Genomic DNA, 19,390 nt, shown 5'->3' on the forward strand with positions numbered 1-19,390 from the left:
AAGATCTCATGACATTGGGAAACTCGCAGGTGATTGCGACATTGCTGTAGAATCCTAGCTTATCAGTTCGCTCTGCATCCTTTTCATCATATTCTTGTAGAAAGGTGTTGCTGGAAATCGCATTCTACTTTATTCAATGGTATATTCTTCCCCTTGGATCCTATTTAAACCCATTGCCCTCCCCCCTCTTTCATACATATTTTGTTTTAAGGTATTTCTTTATTTCCTCTAAGTTGTTCTAAACATGGACACGGTAGTTGTTTTTGATTTTGATCTCACCATTATCGATTGCGACAGTGATCCATGGGTTATGGAATAGCTTGGAGCCACTGAACTCTTTGAATCCTTGCTTCCCACTCTTCCATGGAATACTGTCATCGTAAGAAACCCTAATTGCAGACATTTGATTTGTACAGCATATGATGGTTCATTTTGTTTTTTAGGGGTTTTGATTGTGTGCGGGTTTTGAAGTAATGTCTCAGATCAGATTTTATGATCTCTGATGCACTATTTCTGATTTTGGTTTTGATTTCTGCTTTCTGATGATGGACTTTGGATTTCATGGAAAAAAAAGCAGCATGATCATAATAAGAACAATGTGCTCTAATTCTTGTAATGCTGAAGCAATTCTATTTTGAATGTTTGTAGGTTTGATGCCTCACGAACAGGGGAAGAGCATAAGTAACATTGAAGCAAGTTTGCAGACCATTCCTCTATATCCAGAGACCATCAGGGACATCAAATTTGCTTTCTCTTTGCGGTGAGTTTTTAGATTGGATGGTTTAATGGAGGAGCCGTATGAAACTTTTTCCCTTTTCGCTGAGCTTGTTTTTTTAGGGGTTTGTTTTTGAGTTGCTCAGGACTTTCTTTTAGGTGGAGGACCTCTGGTTCTCATGAGTTATTTGCAATTGGGTTTTATATAATTTGTTTTAGCATCTAAGCTTTCTCCTATTCTTTGAGCCTTGCAAAGTTTGTTTTAATGGTTGCAATTTCTTCTTCAGGTGTGATCTTAGGATTTTAAGTGATGTTAATCTCTTCTTCATAAAGACGATACTTGAAGCCCATGACCTACTTTAGTATTTTACAGAGATTAGGACAAACCCTTCATCTGTTGACGAGGATGGGAGATTAAGGATTTGCCCATACCACCCTTTTACAGTTGCTCCTCATGGATGCAATCTCTGCCCTCCCAATATGTGCAAGGTCATACATAATCTCTCTCTTATATATACTTGTTGCCATTGTTGTAGCATAATTTTACTCTTCTACGTACTCTTTGTCAATGTTCTTTTTCTTAGGTTGTGCTAAATGCTTTGTTATGTAATTACAGGGAGCAGTGATAGATGAGATGCCAAAGTCCATAGAAGATGGGTCTAACAAGCGCTTTATTTACCTGGGAGATGGCAGTGAATATTTCTACCCACCTTGAAATTAACAGAAATAGATGATGTTTTGCCCAGAAAAGAGTGAGAGAATTAACCTCTGCATTTTTTTTTTTAATGTTCAAAAGTACTCAATTTGTTTGATAGAACAGTTGTTTGTTCGATGGCTCTTAGATGTTCATTAGAAGTTTCGCTTCATTTAAGATCATATGATGCACTTATTGTTTTTAGATACCCGTTTTAAAAGATTGCTTGAACTCTTATTGAAATTTTGATTGTTCTGACAATACCCATTTAAAATTGTGATTGTTTATAGGTATCCACTCTGGAAGCTAATTGAAAAGAATCCCGATTTGGTGAAGGCTAAAGTTGAGGGATGGTGTAATGCCAAGGATGTTGAGGATTCGCTAATGAAAGTGCTGAAGCAATGATCGGCCAGATTGTGTTTCTGTCATTTTTGGGAAGCATGGTGAATGGAAGGAAACTTGTTCTGCATGTGCTGATATCATTGTAGTTAACCAATTTCAAAACTTAATTGACAAATGTATCATTGGCTTATAGTAAAAGAAGGCATCAAAAATTCGGTGGAATTTCAAGATCTTTCAATGAATGACTTTATTCCATTGAATTCTCTTGTTATCATAACATGTGGACAACTTTTCGAGTCGTAGGCGGCTGCATTTTATAAGAAAAATATTATTAGGTTGAATTTGGCACATACAAATATACAAGTAGATTAATTTTGTAACTATATAGGGAAAGATTAGTAGCCGCCAAGCTAAGGTTGGGGTGTGAATTTTTTTTCAATTTGGTTTATATAGAGAAAGATTAGTAGACGCCAAGCTAAGGTTGGGGTGTGGAATTTTTTTCAATTTGCTTTAATAATTTAAGATTTTATACAATTTAAATTGCTACATTTTTATTAAACTTAGTTCTAAAATATTTATAATTATTCAATAATTTATTTTATTAAAAAATTAAACTCAAAGATTTGATTAGATTTGATTCATCCAAGTAGTAATTATTAAAGAAATTAAAATTAATTCACTAATAATTATCATAATTAGTTACTTTACGGATTGATTGATTTATTTTGTAATATTCTATATTTAAAATCATTCAATAATAAAAGTTAATTCATTAATAATTAAAACATTTTTAATTAAACTCAAAGATTTGATTAGATTTTAATTATTTAAAATTATTCAATAATTTATTTTATTAAAAAAATTAAACTCAAAGATTTGATTAGATTTGAAATTAAAATTAATTCACCTATAATTATCATAATTAGTTATTTTAAGGATTTATTGATTTATTTTGTAATATTCTATATTTAAAATCGTTCAATAATTTATTTTATTAAAAAATTAAACTCAAAGATTTGATTCACCCAAGTATTATTTATTATTAAAGAAATTAAAATTAGTTCACCAATAATTATCATAATTAGTTACCTTAAAGATTTATTGATTTATTTTGCTAATATTATGTGACAATTAGCAAACTTCCTATTATTATTGTCAAAATTTATGATTCTAAAATAATCGCCAATGTAAATAATATTTAAAATAAAAAAATTAGACATTTGTCGATCAATAATTTGATTTTTCAAAATAATGAAAGATTCGTCAATATTTTCTACTCAAAAAATATGATTCTAAAATAATCGTCACTGTTAATAATATTTAAAATTAAAAAAATGGAACGATTCATCAATAAAAATAATTTTGTTTAAAATTAAAAAATATTGTACAATTAATTTCTACTTCGTTGTCACCTCCACTCCACATTACAATAGCAATGCCTATCGGTTGTACCCTTGAACCCTACTAGGGTAGAAGCGCTAGTATAAATTGCCATAAATTGTGTGAAGGAGCACGTCTAATCGCATGCAAAGCAATGGTATTTATGGAAGGATGGAGTGGCTTTGGAAGGCAACAGGAAATGGATTACATATACCAGGCGAGGAAGGATAAGTTTATACACCATCAAATTGCATTAAAGGAGAAGGTGTGTTGTGAAAGAGTGGATAAAAGGAAAGTCGTAAAAAAATGATAGACCCTCAAAAGGGTTCATTACAAAAGGAGTTCCTACTCAACAACAAGCACATGAAATGGGTAGAATATCTACAAGCCTACACTTTTAACATCAAGCACAAGAAAGGAGTGCAGAATAAGATAGTTAATATCCTAAGTAGGAGACTCCTAATAGGGCAAGAGGTTTAGTTGTACATAGAATTAGGATTGATAGCTTTAAGGACCTATATGTTGATGATGAAGATTTTGCAAACACCTACACGGTATGCAATAAGTATAAGAATAATTTCCACGATGAGTTTTATGAATACACTACAAAATGATATGTTGTTTAAGGGCAATCAACTATGTGTTCCTAAGGGATCAACGAGGGATAGCTTGATTCAAGAAAAGCATAATGGGGCACTCAATGGTCATTTTGGAGTCAATAAGGCACAAGAATCAATCACTAGGTTCTACTTTGGCCTAACACGAATAGAGATATCAGACAGTATGTGGAATATTGTGTGGTAGGTCAAAAAGAAAAGGGCACATCTTTAAATATAGGTCTTTATCAACCCCTTCCAATTCCTAGCAGGCCATGTGAGTGTTTAAGTATGGACTTCGTGGTAGGATTGCCAAGGACTAAGCAAAGTTTTGAAAATATTTATGTTGTAGTGGATAGATTCAGCAAAATGACATATTTTATCCCTTGGAAGATAGTCCATGATGCTTATCAGATTGATCACTTATTCTTAAAGGAGGTGGTAAGGATCCATGGCTTACCCTTAAGTATTTTTTCAGAGAGGGACACCAAGTTCATGAGCCATTTTTGGAAAACCCTATGACACAAATTGAGTACAAATCTATCTTTTGGATATGCCTATCATCCTTAGGTAGATGGTCAATCTAAGGTCATTAGGAGTCTTGGAAACTTGCTGAGGTGTCTTACTAAGGACTATGGAAAGGATTGGGATCAACTCATTGGGTATGTTGAATATGCATATAATGATACAATCAATAGATCAACTGGTAGGAGCCCTTTTCAAATTATTTATGAGCTGCATCCAAGAGGGGTGTTTGAAGTAAGAGAGGTAAAGGATGATGCCAAAGGAAGTGGATATGTTGAGACTTTTCCCACTCCATGAGGGAAGTCCATGAATTCATAAGATAAACCTTAACTAAAAATGCTGAGAAAATCAAGCATAAGGTAGATGGCATTAAAAGGGATGTCAAAGTCCAAGTTGGGGATCTTGTGATGGTCCATCTAAACAAAGCAAGGTTGCAGAAGGGAGTTCCTCATAAGCTTTAGATGAGAAGGTTGGGACCTTTCCAAATACAATCCAGGTATGGTAATAATGCCTACAAGGCGGAACTTCTTGAAGACATTGGGTTGTCACAAGTTTTCAATGTTGCTGATCTGGTTAGGTACAAAGGCCCTACTCCAGACATTGATAAGATACTTAAGGAAGTCATTCAAGATGTGGAATCCCTGAACCTAACTCCTCCACCACCTAAGGTAGCTAAAAAGGTACTTGATTCAAGGGTTTACAAGAAGACTAGGACAACAACTTATTGGGAACATCTTGTCAAGTGGCATGGCCAAGAAGATGTAGAGGCTACTTGGATCAAGGAAGTAGACTTCAAGAAGTTGGGCATAGACTCCAGCTTGCTCAATCCAAGGATGGATTGAAATTTTGTTTTTAGGGGAGTATATGTCAAGGTTTTATGAAGCATATTATTGTTTTGCATTCATCTTAAAGATGAACAATTTTTGTAATTTTTGTAAATGGATAATGTAATCATGAAGATTGTGATGTCTGGTGATCATACTTGTAATGGGCGTTCAATGGTTGTTGGATGTGTAGATCAGCACCATGGACATTGCTATATTATATTAAATAACAAACTAATTGTATTTGCTAAATTTAATTATCGAATAACAAATAGTTTTCTTTGACTCTTCAACTCAATTTCCTATTGGTGACTTTCCGCTTTTCTCACATTTGTGTGTTGTGGAAAATTTTAAGTAGGACATGGTTCTTACACTAATGAAATATCATGTAAGGCATATTTATATGACATAGAAACCCCTGAGAGTATTCATGATCAAGGCTTGTTCACTATCAGAAAAAAATATAATGGGAGGAATGGTTTGTTTGAACTTCTGTTCTTCAGCAATGATATGTTACTAACTAACTGACTTTTGTAATAATGTGTAATGTACCCTATCAAGATCTATCTTTAAATGAGATTCATCAATTGAACTTTTGCAGATCCAATTTCATGTGTTATTTCATCTCTCTGTATCTTCATGATGATTTCTCAAATTATATATATATATATATATATATATATATATATATAATTTTAATAATAGATTATATCAAATTTATTAATATTATTACTTATAATAGGATACGTTAACTAAGGCATCTTATGGGTGTACATTACAATGTTTCATGTTTAGCACTTCTTTGAATGCACCTGACCGTTAGCTAGGGTATTGGGTTTGTTTTTTTTGTTTTCTTACTAGAACTATGGTTTAATGCAATTATATTTTTATTTGGGCTAGGATTGAACAGTTTCTTATTGGTTTCTTCCCTTCACGAGCATTTGAACCAGATTATTAATATAATATACATGTGGCTATGTCACGTTCGCTTTTAAAAAAATTAAAAATTATTATTTATAATGCACAATATATTTACTTAAATATTTAGATTATTAATCTAAATATTATATTCTATAATTTTAATTCTCATATTTAAAATTAATATATTATGCAATGATTATAGTGAATTAGAACTATATTATTACTAATATTTTATTTGTTTAGTATTTATCTATATTTTAATTATCTGGATTTCGGGATTATCAGAGTTTTCCCCTCTCAGATTTTGCTTATCCTCAAGAAAAAATCATTTATCCATAAATTTTATTTATAGAACCACCATACAAAGCATACAATTGGATGCAAGAAGATTTTAGTATACATCACATTACATGAAAACAAAAAGCATCCACGAAGTAGACATATGAATGCATGAAAACGCAAAGCAAATACATGAAAACATGAAGCAGATACATGAATGCATGAGGTGGCCTACTTAAGGGGATGCTTGTTTTGTTTTGCACTCATTATCATTCTTTAGTCGAGAATAACACTTAGGATGTAAACAAATTGCATAGGCACCACACTCACCAGTCTCCCTCAAGGTTTATTGGGATCCAAGCTCTTAATCCCATCTTAGACAAATCATCAAGGCAACTTGATCCCATTGTGGTCAAGTCCTCAAGGCATCTGATAGGTATGTTGGTCATTACCCATCTCGAAATAACCGTCTAGTTGGATTTACACTAGTCACTCCTTGAATTTACCTTTGTTCTCTCCCAAGGCTACCTTTATAGGTAAGCAATAAACAATATGCAAATTGAAAAGGGCATGCTATCTTGGTTATAAAGCTGGCTTGTTAGAAAGTAAAGTTGACCAACATAATTGAGAGGTGGGGGGGTGAATAAGTTATGCAATCAAAACAACTTTTGTTATCCTTATTAAATTTGAAAGATGTAATCAGCAAGTGTAATAACCACAAGAAGATAACCATACACAATAACACAAAATTTGTTAACTAGAGAAACTCTTGATTAGAGGGCAAACCCTGGTGGGGATGGTACCCACAAAATGATGTACTAATATATAAATTCCTTATAAGAGGATGAACTCTATTAGGAGCAAATGAAATGCATTCAGTACATATCGGTCTTTGTTAGGATACTTTGAATCCCTGTGAAGAGATTCCAACCCTGTTAGGAGTTGTGGAAGGCAGAAGGACACACTGTTCAAACAACTTCAGAAGCAAGACCTCCGAACTCACTATCCAACTAGCCTTTGAATTATTCACTAGCTTTCTATACATCGATTAGTCTACTCCTCGGTTATTGTTAAGACAAGTGAATCCATACATTTCCTTTGACAAAGACTATGTTTACAGAAGCAGTAAGAGTATTCCCAATCTTCCTGTTTTATACCATGGAGAAACTTCCTCCTACTTCTTGGTGAAGAGTATTGATTTGCTGGAAGATGTCCACTGCCCACAAAACTGTTGATTGGCTAAAGAACATTTTAGACTCCTTATTCTCCACCATGTAAGGGAATATCTTCTTATTTTCTGTTGACATCCCTCTCAAAAGTTTACGTATTTACATTAGTGACCAAATAAGATGGACATATAATAAAAGGTCTTCTATTTTACAAGAACTGTGAATTCTCTTACTTTCGCCAACTTGGATGTCGAGTATCCCTCTCTAGAAGACCCTATGTTGATTTATATATTATGTTTCCCCTACATATTCATTAATGCCCACTTAATATATTTTGATTAGAAATATTATATTTGATGTTTAGATTGCTATTCTCAAGAATTCTTAAAATATTTTGTATGTATGGAGGGAGGATTATCTATGTTACATGTGTTGTTTTCAATTTTGACATCAAAAAATTGAGGCAACTCTATAGAATCTTCTTATAGATTCATAGGTGCATCCTATTTTTTTCAATGTATTCATTATCCCTGGGTTGTTCTTTGTATATTCTTATTTATGCGTTCTTTTGAGAGTTTCTCCTTTGAGATCATCCTCCATTGTTTGTACGTAAGAGTGTTCCCTGTTGCACTTTAAACACTTTATTTTTTGAAAAACTTTCATGTCTTTTCTTTGTGTAATAAATATGTTTTGCTCTTGTTTTTTGCCTTTGGGGAATAGCCCTTAGAATTTCGCTCGATTTGAGCTAACTTAGGTTGAAATCAGAGTTAAAAATATTTTTGATATTTAAAATGGATTTTGTGGTCCATTTTAAAATTTCAACTCATTCTTATGTTTTATGAAAATATTAAATTTTAAGACTATTTTTCATGTTACTTTATCAAAATTATAGTTAAATATTTAAAATATTTACATAAGACCACTTATGTGTATGAAATATTTACTCAACCCTACCAATTGCTCCACTTTATTCTTCAAAAATGGTAGTTAGATAGGAAATTTATAAGTGCCATCTTATCGTTTTACAAGTAGATTAAAGGGATAATTAATATCTTTTGGATTATTTGGCATAGTGAAATTCATTTTTGATTGAAAATTGAAGTTACCCTAAGAATATTTTAATTATTATGAATGGATATTTTAACTTTTAATTATTTTTTAAAATGTATTTATCAAGGTTCACATCCTTTTTGGGTGGGACATGTCAATTGGCAAATTGCTACTAGGAATTTCTGGGATTGGATCATCATTCCATAGGAAACCTAGTTGGTCAATTTGGGCACCAACAAATTGGCAACTCTAGTGGGGAGTTGTCTACACAATCAGGGATTGTCAAGCTACCCAGAAGTTATTGGTTCCACAGAGATGATAAATATAGAGTGACGAGTTTGTGCACTCTGTTGGAGGTAGAAATTAGAAGATCAACAAATTAATACATTCCTCGAAAAAGAATCTCATTTGGTAGCTCTATTGGAGAGAAGACTCAGAAAGAAATAATAAGCATGCAAACATCCTTTGAATGCCTTTTTAAATTTAGAAAGATATGAAGGTCAGACATCGGTACAAGTCTTCATAAGAATGTTCATTGTTTATCAAGAAATACCTTCAGAATGTAGACCTCCATCCTTTGATCTTCTCGACAAAATATAAGAACAAGTTTTCTTATATAATCAAGAACTCCGTACCTTTTTCAAACTGATGAATAGATTGGATGCTAAAGATAGTGAATGCATGACTGAAAAATCATATGAGTGAGAGGAAATTCCAAATTTGGATGGAGATGAGAATGTTGAATATTATAATGAAGAATATGCCTCTGAAGACCTTTGTATGACAATAAACTACAATGAATGTGAAGATCAGGAGGATGATTATCTTAGTGTGGAAGAAATATCAATATTGCTAGATGTGGAATATAAAAGACATGTTGAGAAATATGCGTCAATATTTTTTTCAATCAACCATGATGAACAAGTAGATGGATCAACATGGTTTCACGAAGATATGGATGTACTCATGAAGATTTAGATGAATTTAACGATTTTGCCAAAATCATATATTGAAGACAAAATGGAATTTGTTAATGGATCAACACACATTGAGGGCCCAACGTTTGATGATAACATTAAAGAATGAAATGATGAAGTAGAATTGCATACAACATATGAACAACATGAAGTTTCAAATGAAAGTTTTTATGATAATAAGCCTGAATTCTCTATTTTCCTAAATCCTTTGTTTGGAGAGAAAATAGAAAGGAATATGTTTGAGTTTAAAGCATTCTCAAACCCATTATTTGAAGAAGAAACATATGAAGATAGGCTTGACCTCTCCATGTTCTTGAACCTACTTTTGGAAGAAGATCCTCTATGCAGTCATGAGGGTAGCGGACTTAATGTTGATTTTGAAGCCGATGAGATTCAAAATGTACTTGAAGAAGCCATTTTCAATCCACTAAAAGAGATAAGAGATATGTTCTCGACATAATCTTAAAGAGATTCCATATATAATGTCTCTTTGGGAGAATGCTTCAACAGGTACTGAGCATTATATTACCATTCCAATGTATGATATGTCTTGACCAGGTATGTATCAGGATAATGCATTCAGGTAAGTACCCTTGAGAATTTCTTTTCGGACTTTTTCGTAACGAGTATGACCAGAACATATGCAAGAATAATCTTTGTATTTCTCAAAATTTTCAATATTGAGGAATATCTCCCTACCAAATTGATTCAGGACTTCCTCAGGTAAGAATTGATTTAAATAGGAATATCATTCTTAATAATTTGCATTTTCTCCCTGAGATTTTTGATGATTCAATGCACTCTAAATTTGAGCCTAAATTTTCCATTTTAATATTCCAATATTCTCTTTTGACATATACCATTTCAACTATTTTTTCTTTGCTCTGTAATGAGAATAAAATTTTTGATAAGAGGAGTAGAGTTTCTTTCTGGGGGCTGGGGCCTCCCAATTTTGCACGTCAGGTCGGAAGGCTTGGTCTGCTTGAAAAGAAATTTCGCTATCATGCTCCTCGAAAATATATACTTTCAAAGGGTAAGTTCAGATTGAATTTGTCATGAAAAGACAAAAGTATTCCATGCCACTCATACCAAATTCTGGAGGTACTCAGGCATTCGGTATTGTAGATGCCACATCTGCTTCAGTTTATGGAGGAAATGATGCAGATGCTAAAGCAGCTACAGCTGAAAAGACTGTTGCTCGTGTGGTTGTTCACATGGCAGGTGAATGTGTGCCTGCCAATGGCAAGGTGGTGAAAAACCAATTCACATGATCTGGGGCAGTGTCCCGAACATTTACCTCAACAAATTATAATCCAAACTACACTGATAATATGTGCATAATTCATGGGGCATGTTAGGCCAATACCCAGTTTGAAATACGCAGTTGAAGAAGTCTTCACGGAAGCTTCAGAAGGTGGCATCTCCACAATACACCACAGAGAGAGTAACAATATAATGGTGGTTATCATATGAGCCTCCACATGAAACGATGGTGCATTTAACACTACAAGTGACATATCCAAAAGCGTCATTTGTTTCTATAAATGCTTTCAGAGGTGACAGTCTCTATCGGCTAGCTCTTCGCGTTTGGAGAATATAATATTTAGCGATGAGCGTGGAGCGATAAGAGTTTGGGTAATCATCGCTGTAGGTTATAGAGAATCTTTTTCATCGCTATGCGGGGAAGGATGAAAATTGATATAACAATGAGCCATATGGTTCACAATATTTTAAAAGTCAGATTGCTTCAGCAATAACAATTAATCTATCGGTGAGCGGAGGAGATGGATTTCTGCTATAGCGATGAGCAATGAGATTTCGGATATCGCTGTGACTACACAGATATTTTGCTATTGCTGTAGCGATTTGCCTAAAAATGTTTGAAAATGCAAAATTAAAATTGCAGTAAGGTAAGATAAGATGTTTGGTTATTAAAATTGTAGTAAGGTAAGATATTTGGGAAGGCTAAAGTAAAGAATATTTTGGATTTTTAATTATTTTTCACCTTTCAAATTAAAATTAACAATATTTTTTCCTTAAGTTTTATTATTGAATCTTTTGCATAAATGATATTTCAAATAATATATTCTATAAATATTTATATTACAGATGAATATTTGTTTTAAATTTTTTGTACTAGAGTTTATAAAATATTAATGTCTATATTTGAGAAGCCCTAACCTATGTCAAGTGGGCCCAAGTATTCAATCCTTACATCAAGACCTTAGAAATTTGAGGGGGATGGAGATTATTTCAGGCAAGTACATTTTTCTCCTTATAATGATTTTTATTTATTTCCCTCTAATTTTTATTTTTGCATATTCTTAAAAGTTGTTTACGCTTTTTGTGGTCTTCTTCCTCTAGAAATGGAAGTGTCAAATGCATATTTTATTAATAACTTCCTTTTGAAAAAAAATAGTTTTTGCCAAATGGAAGTGTCAAATACATAGGAGAGGGAGTTCAACACTCACCTCTCAACCCTATCCTCTTTCTTATCCTAACTACCCACCTTACCCTTACCAATTGCTCTACTTTATTCTTCAAGAATGGTAGTTAGATAAGAAAGTTATAAATATAATGTTTTTTTTGTAAGTAAGTTAAAGGGATAATTAATATTTTTTGGATTATTTGACATAGTGAAATTCAACTTAGGGTAATATTTGATCTTTCTTGAAAATTAATCTTACCCTAATAGTGAAAACATTCAAATTATAAAAGGACATTAAATATTTACCTTTTGATGAATTTTAGGGTTACACTTTTTTTATGCTTTTACTTTATATAGATAAATCTTTAAAAGGATTTGTTGAAAATAAAGAGTTATTTTATTAATGTATTATTTTTTTCATCTCTTTGTAAAAGAGTACGTATTTTTACACTAAGTTTGTGAAGTATGAAATTCATATGGAATATATATGATGTCTTCCTTGATTTTAAATAAAGTGCTTTAAATTCATTTTAGGATAATATGTTTCCATTTTCTAAAATTATATATTTTACCCTAAAGTTAGAAAGTCAATATTAAAATCTTGAAAGTTAAATATTTTTAAAGGTGCTTATGTATAGGAAAGATATCTTTTGAAAAACCTAAATCAAATACAAAAACCTTAATTTGTCAACTTTATTAAAGTCTCTCATTAACTTAAATTATTTTGTGTGTGCATGGTTTATGCATCATTAAAGTATCATAAGAGGCTAATGAAGTAGATAATTACCTTGGAGATTAAAGTGTTGAAGGTGATTGCACATATGAATTCCACAATATACAGGCAATATCAAATACATGAGGAACATATCAAAGCATACCCAAAGGACTAACATATTCATTATGTTAAGAATTTAATGCAAAGTCATATTATTTTGAGGAGTCACATCCTTTCAAAATTATAACTATTTTGGTGTCTATTTATATGTGGCCAAAAATTAGAGATGATATAAATTCACGATTATATTTAAACCATATATTTTGTCAATTGAGAGGGGATTCTTTGGATCATGGATTCTATTGTTAACTATATGCACCAACAACACAATATTTTGTGGTCAACAATTTCAAAAGTAATATAGAGATTTGGCATGCTTGTTTGATTTTTTGGTGATATCATTATTTTGTCATTTATTTTGTTCCTTTGATTGAACTAAAAGGTTTATTTTGATAGATATTCCCATTTATTGAATATTAGTGAGTTATCCTTCAATACTTGTTAAATAGTAATGTTGTCTGAATTGCTATCTTATTGGTTTCCTAAGGGGAGTTAAACTCAATAGGACTTAGTATTGAAATTAACCTAATTTTCAATGATGCATACTTCATCAAAGTGACAATAGTTCATCTTAAAGGGATTTTCTTATTATCTCTTAGGGTTACATTAATATTGTAAGTGATTGATAGAAAATTGATAAAGACTCCATTGATCAAGGCACTAATCTCTTGCTTATTATTTTTTGAGTGTTCATGATGATTGCAGAAGGGACATAGGTCCAGGTGATGAAGATCTATAATCATTACACATCATATACATCTATATACATTATTGCAACCACAAACTTTTCCCAACTATTTAATCTTTTAAGACACTCGAAATCCCACAAAGTTATCTACTTAGAGCCTCTAGGGTGCGAGGTATAGGACTACCAGCCTTGGTCCTGCAGATCTAGAGTTGCAAAGATTCACATCCTATCTGGGTGTGACCTGTCAGTTGGAAAAACTCTACTAGGAGTTTCTAGAATTGGATCATCATTCTATAGGAAACTTAGTCCATCAATTTGGGCACCAATAGGGTCAACTATGACAACTAGAAGGAGAAGATGAAGACTCATTTGCTATGTGTGGGTCTAGGTTATTGGATTTTAACAAAAGATAGAAAAAAAATTGTAGAAGAAGAGAAGCTTGGGGAATTCAATGAAGTAGAGAGAGATCTATTCATGTGTAACATGAGAGCTAGAGAAGCTTTACTATCAGCTCTCCCTGAGAAAAAATAAAGTCAGGTAAATTCACTTCAAACATCTTATGAAATTCGAAAAGCATTAGAATCTACTTTTGATGGTGATACACATGTAAAGATGATAAGATTATATAATTGGATATGTTCTTTTCAAGATGCTAAAATGATGGATGATGAATAAGTAAGAAGCTATACTGGTAGGATATCTAAGATTGTTGTATGAATCAAATCTTATGGTGGATCAAAGGAAGAAGACCAAATTTTGGGGAAGATCTTGAAAACTTTGACACCACCATTTAAGTGTGTAGCACAAATGATTGAGCTACTAATACCTTGTATCCAAAAGTTTACCAAGGAAACCTTGCTTAGAAGATTAGAAGTAATAGAAGTAGGTCTGAGACAATTTGGAGATTTGACAAGAGTGGAGTCAACTTTTAGTGCCTTAAATGTTTTGCCAAGTTTGTCTAGAAGTACAAGCACACATGCAGATTTTTCTAGTAGCAGTAGAACTAGATCTAATGAAGATAAGAGAATTGAAGAAGGTATAGCCCTTCTTTTCAGATGAGAACTAGATGGTAAGAACATCTTTAAATGTTGGAATCGCAATGAGTTTGGTCATTATGCATCTAAATTTCCTAAGAGAGAGAAAAAGAATAAGGGAAAGTTTAAGCCTAGGAAATACTAATACTAATACTAATACTAACAAAAGCATTTACAATGCTAAAGCAATTAACACTTATGATAGGACCAAGGTTATCACTGAGAAAGAAGACAAACCAAGAATTGTAGGCTCCTTGGGTGTAACCTATGATGATGTAGATATGTCCCTGATGGATAGAGGGTGTGTGCTTAAGCTTCCAATGGATAGTTATTTTACCAAGTAGTAGATGGCTGAGGGTTTCAACAATGGAGGTGTGGATGTATCTTAGCATGGTGATAGTGTAAAATGGTTGTGATATAGTGGTCAGTGGAGCATTATAAGTTTGCATAAAAGTGGATGATGGATTGTGAGAGGGAAGGGCTTTATTTATAGGCCAAGGGGTAGTGAGATGGAGGGTCAAGATGCAAGGATGGAAGAATGGTGAGGGAGGGCTAGGATGCTTTTAAAAGGGAGCACATGGATTGTGCTTGTTCCTAGCCTTGTAACAAGTTTCACAAGGGGATTGGGTGGTCAAAATGGAGAGTCAAGGGGAGTTATGAGGGAGGATGAGTGTGTAAGAGGGATGTAAGAGGCATGAATGGCATGTAAGAGCCATTAATGCTCTTGGATAGGGATGGAAGAGGACAAGGGAGACATGTTGACTTTGGCTTGGGTTAGCAAGTCTTAAACCTTGCTTAAAGCTGTGCATAAGTTTAGGAGAGGGATTAGGCTTGTCTTAGAAAGAGGATTAGGGGGCAAGTGGCTTAGCTTTGATGGGTTGGGTTAGTTAGATGGCTAAGTGAGGTTAGTATGGGTGAATGGGTTGGATTAGGGGTAAACGTAGGGTTTAGGAATGGTTTTAGGGGTTAGGATAATTTATTAAATGATTTATTTAATAAAATGGGGGATGTGAGATTAAATTAAATAGATTTGAGGATTTATTTAATTTGATAAAGGAATATGGTTTTAATTGATAAATTGATTTTGGGTTATCATTTGATTTTATCAATTGGACTATAGTTAATTAAATAAACTAATTAACTAGGGGATGACAATTAATTAATTAATAATGTCTTAGAATATTACTAAATAAGATTACCCAATGATGTAATCATATTTAGGTGTCTACAATATGAATACATTTGTTAAGTTCAGGAATGATGATGGAGGTATTGTTAGAGTTGGTAACAATGCAACTTGACACATTATAGGGATAGGATACATTACTCTTGATGATAAAACTACCACTAATGATCTTTATTTTTTTGATGCATTAAAGAATAACCTATTGAGTGTTGGACAGTTGGTGGACAAAGGTTATCAATTGCATTTCATAGAGAAGACTTTCATTATCAAGGATAAAGATGGTAAGCTGATTGAAACTGAAACAAGGTTTATAGGTAATTTATTTAAGCTAAATCCTATTAAAATGATATGTTTAGTTGCAAAAGTGGATAACAGTTAGTTATGGCATAGAATATTCTTTCATATAAACTTTGATAATATTTTGAAGGTTAGTATCACATTTGCAGTTAGAGACTTGCCTAAGATAAAAAGAAATCCTATCGATGTTGTTCACAAAGAATGTATTTTGGCTAAGCAGAAGAAAGTATCATTTCCCAACAAGAAATTCACTACTATAGAGAATTTGGAGATTGTTCACACAAATTTGAGTGGTTCCTCAAGAACAAGAGGATTCTATGGAGAAACACATTCATAATTTGTAGTGATGATTTTACTAGAATGATGTGGGTAGCATTTCTTAAGGAAAAATCTGAAGTATTTGAGAAGTTTAAGATATTTAAGAATGGAGTTTAGAATGAATACGTTGTTAACATTAAATGTTTGAGATTAGATACAAGAGGATAATTTACCTCTAGAGAGTTTAACATATTATGTAAAGAGAATGGAATCAAGAGACAGTTATCTTTACCTAGAACTCTTGAGCATAATTGAATAGCAAAAAGAAGAGACATATCAATAGATGAGGCAAAAAAAGAAATGATGTTTGAAAATGATGTATCTAAGAAATTTTGGAGAGAAGCAGTCAATACAAAAATGTATACAATGAACAAGGTACATGTCAGACAAGGTATGAATAAGACTCTATATGAACTATGATTTGGTCATTCACCATCAAGTATTTCAGAATCATTGGAAGCAAGTGTTACATTAAGAGAGATGATGACATTGGTAATTTTGATCCATGAAGTGATGAAGGTATGTTTCTTGGTTATTCATTCAAAAGAAAAGCATATAGATGTTTTAATTATAGAACCAGGACAATAGTTGAGTGCACAAATGTAAATATTGATGAAATGTTTGGAATTAAGGAAAAGATGATGAATTACAATTCTGATGAAGAAGAAGAAGATAATATTGGAATTCTCAGAAACAATATTTTTTCTTCAGACTAACAATGATATTCTTAATGATGTGCAAATTATTGAGCAAATAGGAGAACATAGATCTGAACAAAGAGAAGAGATAAGAGTTAAGAGATAAACTCCTACCTCTAACAGGAAAATGACAAAGAATCAAGGAGTGATGATAAGGAATAGAGTTAATGAGGAATTATGTCTAATTTCTCATGTTGAACCTAAGAGTACAAATGAAGAATGTAAAAATGATAATTGGATTCTAGAAATTAAGGAAGAACTAGATTAGATTATGAAGAATGACACTTGGGATTTAATTCCAAGGCCTAAAGACAAGAATGTTATTGGAACTAAATTGTTATTCAGAAACAAGATGAATGAACAAGGTGAAGTTTTAATAAACAAGGTGAGATTTGTGAGAAAAGGATATTCATAGCAAGAAGGAATAGATTATGAGGAGATATACGCCCTTATAGCCAAAATCGAATCAGTAAGAATACTCTTAGCTTATACAACAAGTAAGAAATTTAAGGTATATCAGATGGATGTCAAATCAACCTTCCTGAATGAAGAAGTTGAAGAAGAAGTATACATTGAGTAGCTTGATGGATTCCCTCTAACATAAGAAAAGGATATGAAATGTAGAGTGAAGAAAGCTTTATGGTCTAAAAAAAGCACCTAGAACCTGGTATGCAAGGTTGGATAAGAATTTGGAAAAACTTGGATTTACTAAAGGTATGACAGAAAATAACTTATATTTGAAAAAAAATTAGAATGGTTTTCTAATAATAGTAATATTTGTTGATGACATAATACTTGGAGGCAATGATTAAGCGAGTGACAAGTTTGGTGAAGAAATGAAGAATGAGTCTGAAATGAGTATGATAGGAGAAATGAAGTTCTTTTTAGGATTGCTGATTATGCAAAATAGTGATGGCTTTTTTTATTTCACAAGCTAAGTACTTAAAACATTTGTTGAAAATATTTGGCTTAGAAAATTATAAGGCTATTGGTACACCAATGATAACTAATCACAATTTATCTAGAAAAGATGAGACACCTACACTTGAGCAGAAGAAGTACAAATCAATGATTGGAGGATTGCAATATTTGACTCACACCAAAACAAATATAGAAAATGCAATTGGGATTGTAGCTAGATTTCATGTTGATCCTAAGGAGTATCACTATGTAGTAGTAGAGAGGATATTTAGATATATAAAAGGAACATCTAGTTATGGGATATGGTATGATAGATTAGATGATTTCACTCTACATGCTTATACTGATGTAGATTGGGCAGACAGTAAGGATGATAGAAAGAACACTAGTGGTGGAGCATTCTTTCTTGGAGGAAGATTGGTTTCTTGGCTAAGCAGGAAACACGATTGAATTTCTCAGGGTGCAACTGAGGCAGAGTATGTAGTAGCATCAAATAATTGCAATCAATTTATGTAGATGAAGCAAATGCTAAAGGATATTGGGATAGAATTTTTAGAACCTGTTATCATATACTGTGATAACAAAAATACAATAAGTATATATAAGAATCATGTATTGCATTCTAAGACTAAGCATATATCTATTAAGTATCATGTTTTGAGAGAGAAAGCAACAAAAAAAGAGATCAGATTTGAGTATGTTAGTACTAAAGATTAGATTGAAAATATCTTTAGAAAACATTTTCCTAAAAATATATTTCAGTACTTGGGTATGTGTAGGATCATGGTGTGCCAAAAAGTGGCGATCTGAAAAATATATAGTTTTGAAATGCCTCAAAGAATTTCAAAATCTATTCGCACTTTTTTCCCACCCATCCTGATACTAAATGAAAATAATTAATAATTTTATAATTCCTACTATATCTTTCAATACCAACCTTAAATGGTCATCTTTAAAACATCCCGAAAATGTGTTTTTGGCATGTTCTTATGTGTTTTTTACTTCAAGCATGTAGCTGACGACTTTTTTTAAACCAAAATTTGATGTAATGAAAAGGGTTTCTTAAGAATGTTCTTAGCTTTTCATAAATCTAAGTTTTGTCAAATTACGAGTTCAGTAAGTAATTATTACTTATTTTCTAATGGAGTTAGCTACAAAGTGCTGATTAACATACTGGTTGAAAAATAGCTATAACTTTCAAACCATATAAGATTTGTGAAATCCAAAAGATGCGTCACATTCTATGCTTCGACTAGTATAAGAAAAAAAAAAAACTTAATTTTGATTTTTTTTGAACTAGTTAAGGTGGTCAGACACGGGGTTTTTTTAATTCTGAAAATAGTATAGTAGAAAAGTCATAATTAATTATTTATTTGCAATAAAAATTACCAAAAATATGCGTCACATCCAGGCATGAGTCTACTTTTTATATCTAAAATTATATTTAAAAATATTATCATTTGATTATGATTAAGGTGGTCAGACATACACCTACTTTTTATTTTTGCCCTGAA

The 19,390-nt window shown here is 32.3% G+C and overlaps 1 pseudogene; it reads left to right on the plus strand.

Annotated features, from left to right (window-relative positions):
* The first annotated feature begins 238 nt into the window (after window positions 1–238).
* On the plus strand, window positions 239–1,815 carry LOC149564627 (inorganic pyrophosphatase 2-like; annotated as a pseudogene).
* The last annotated feature ends 17,575 nt before the right edge of the window (window positions 1,816–19,390 follow it).

This window comes from Cupressus sempervirens, chromosome 3, assembly GCF_028749045.1.
Source record: "Cupressus sempervirens isolate cs-2001-9-10 chromosome 3, ASM2874904v1, whole genome shotgun sequence".
Lineage (NCBI taxonomy): Eukaryota > Viridiplantae > Streptophyta > Pinopsida > Cupressales > Cupressaceae > Cupressus > Cupressus sempervirens.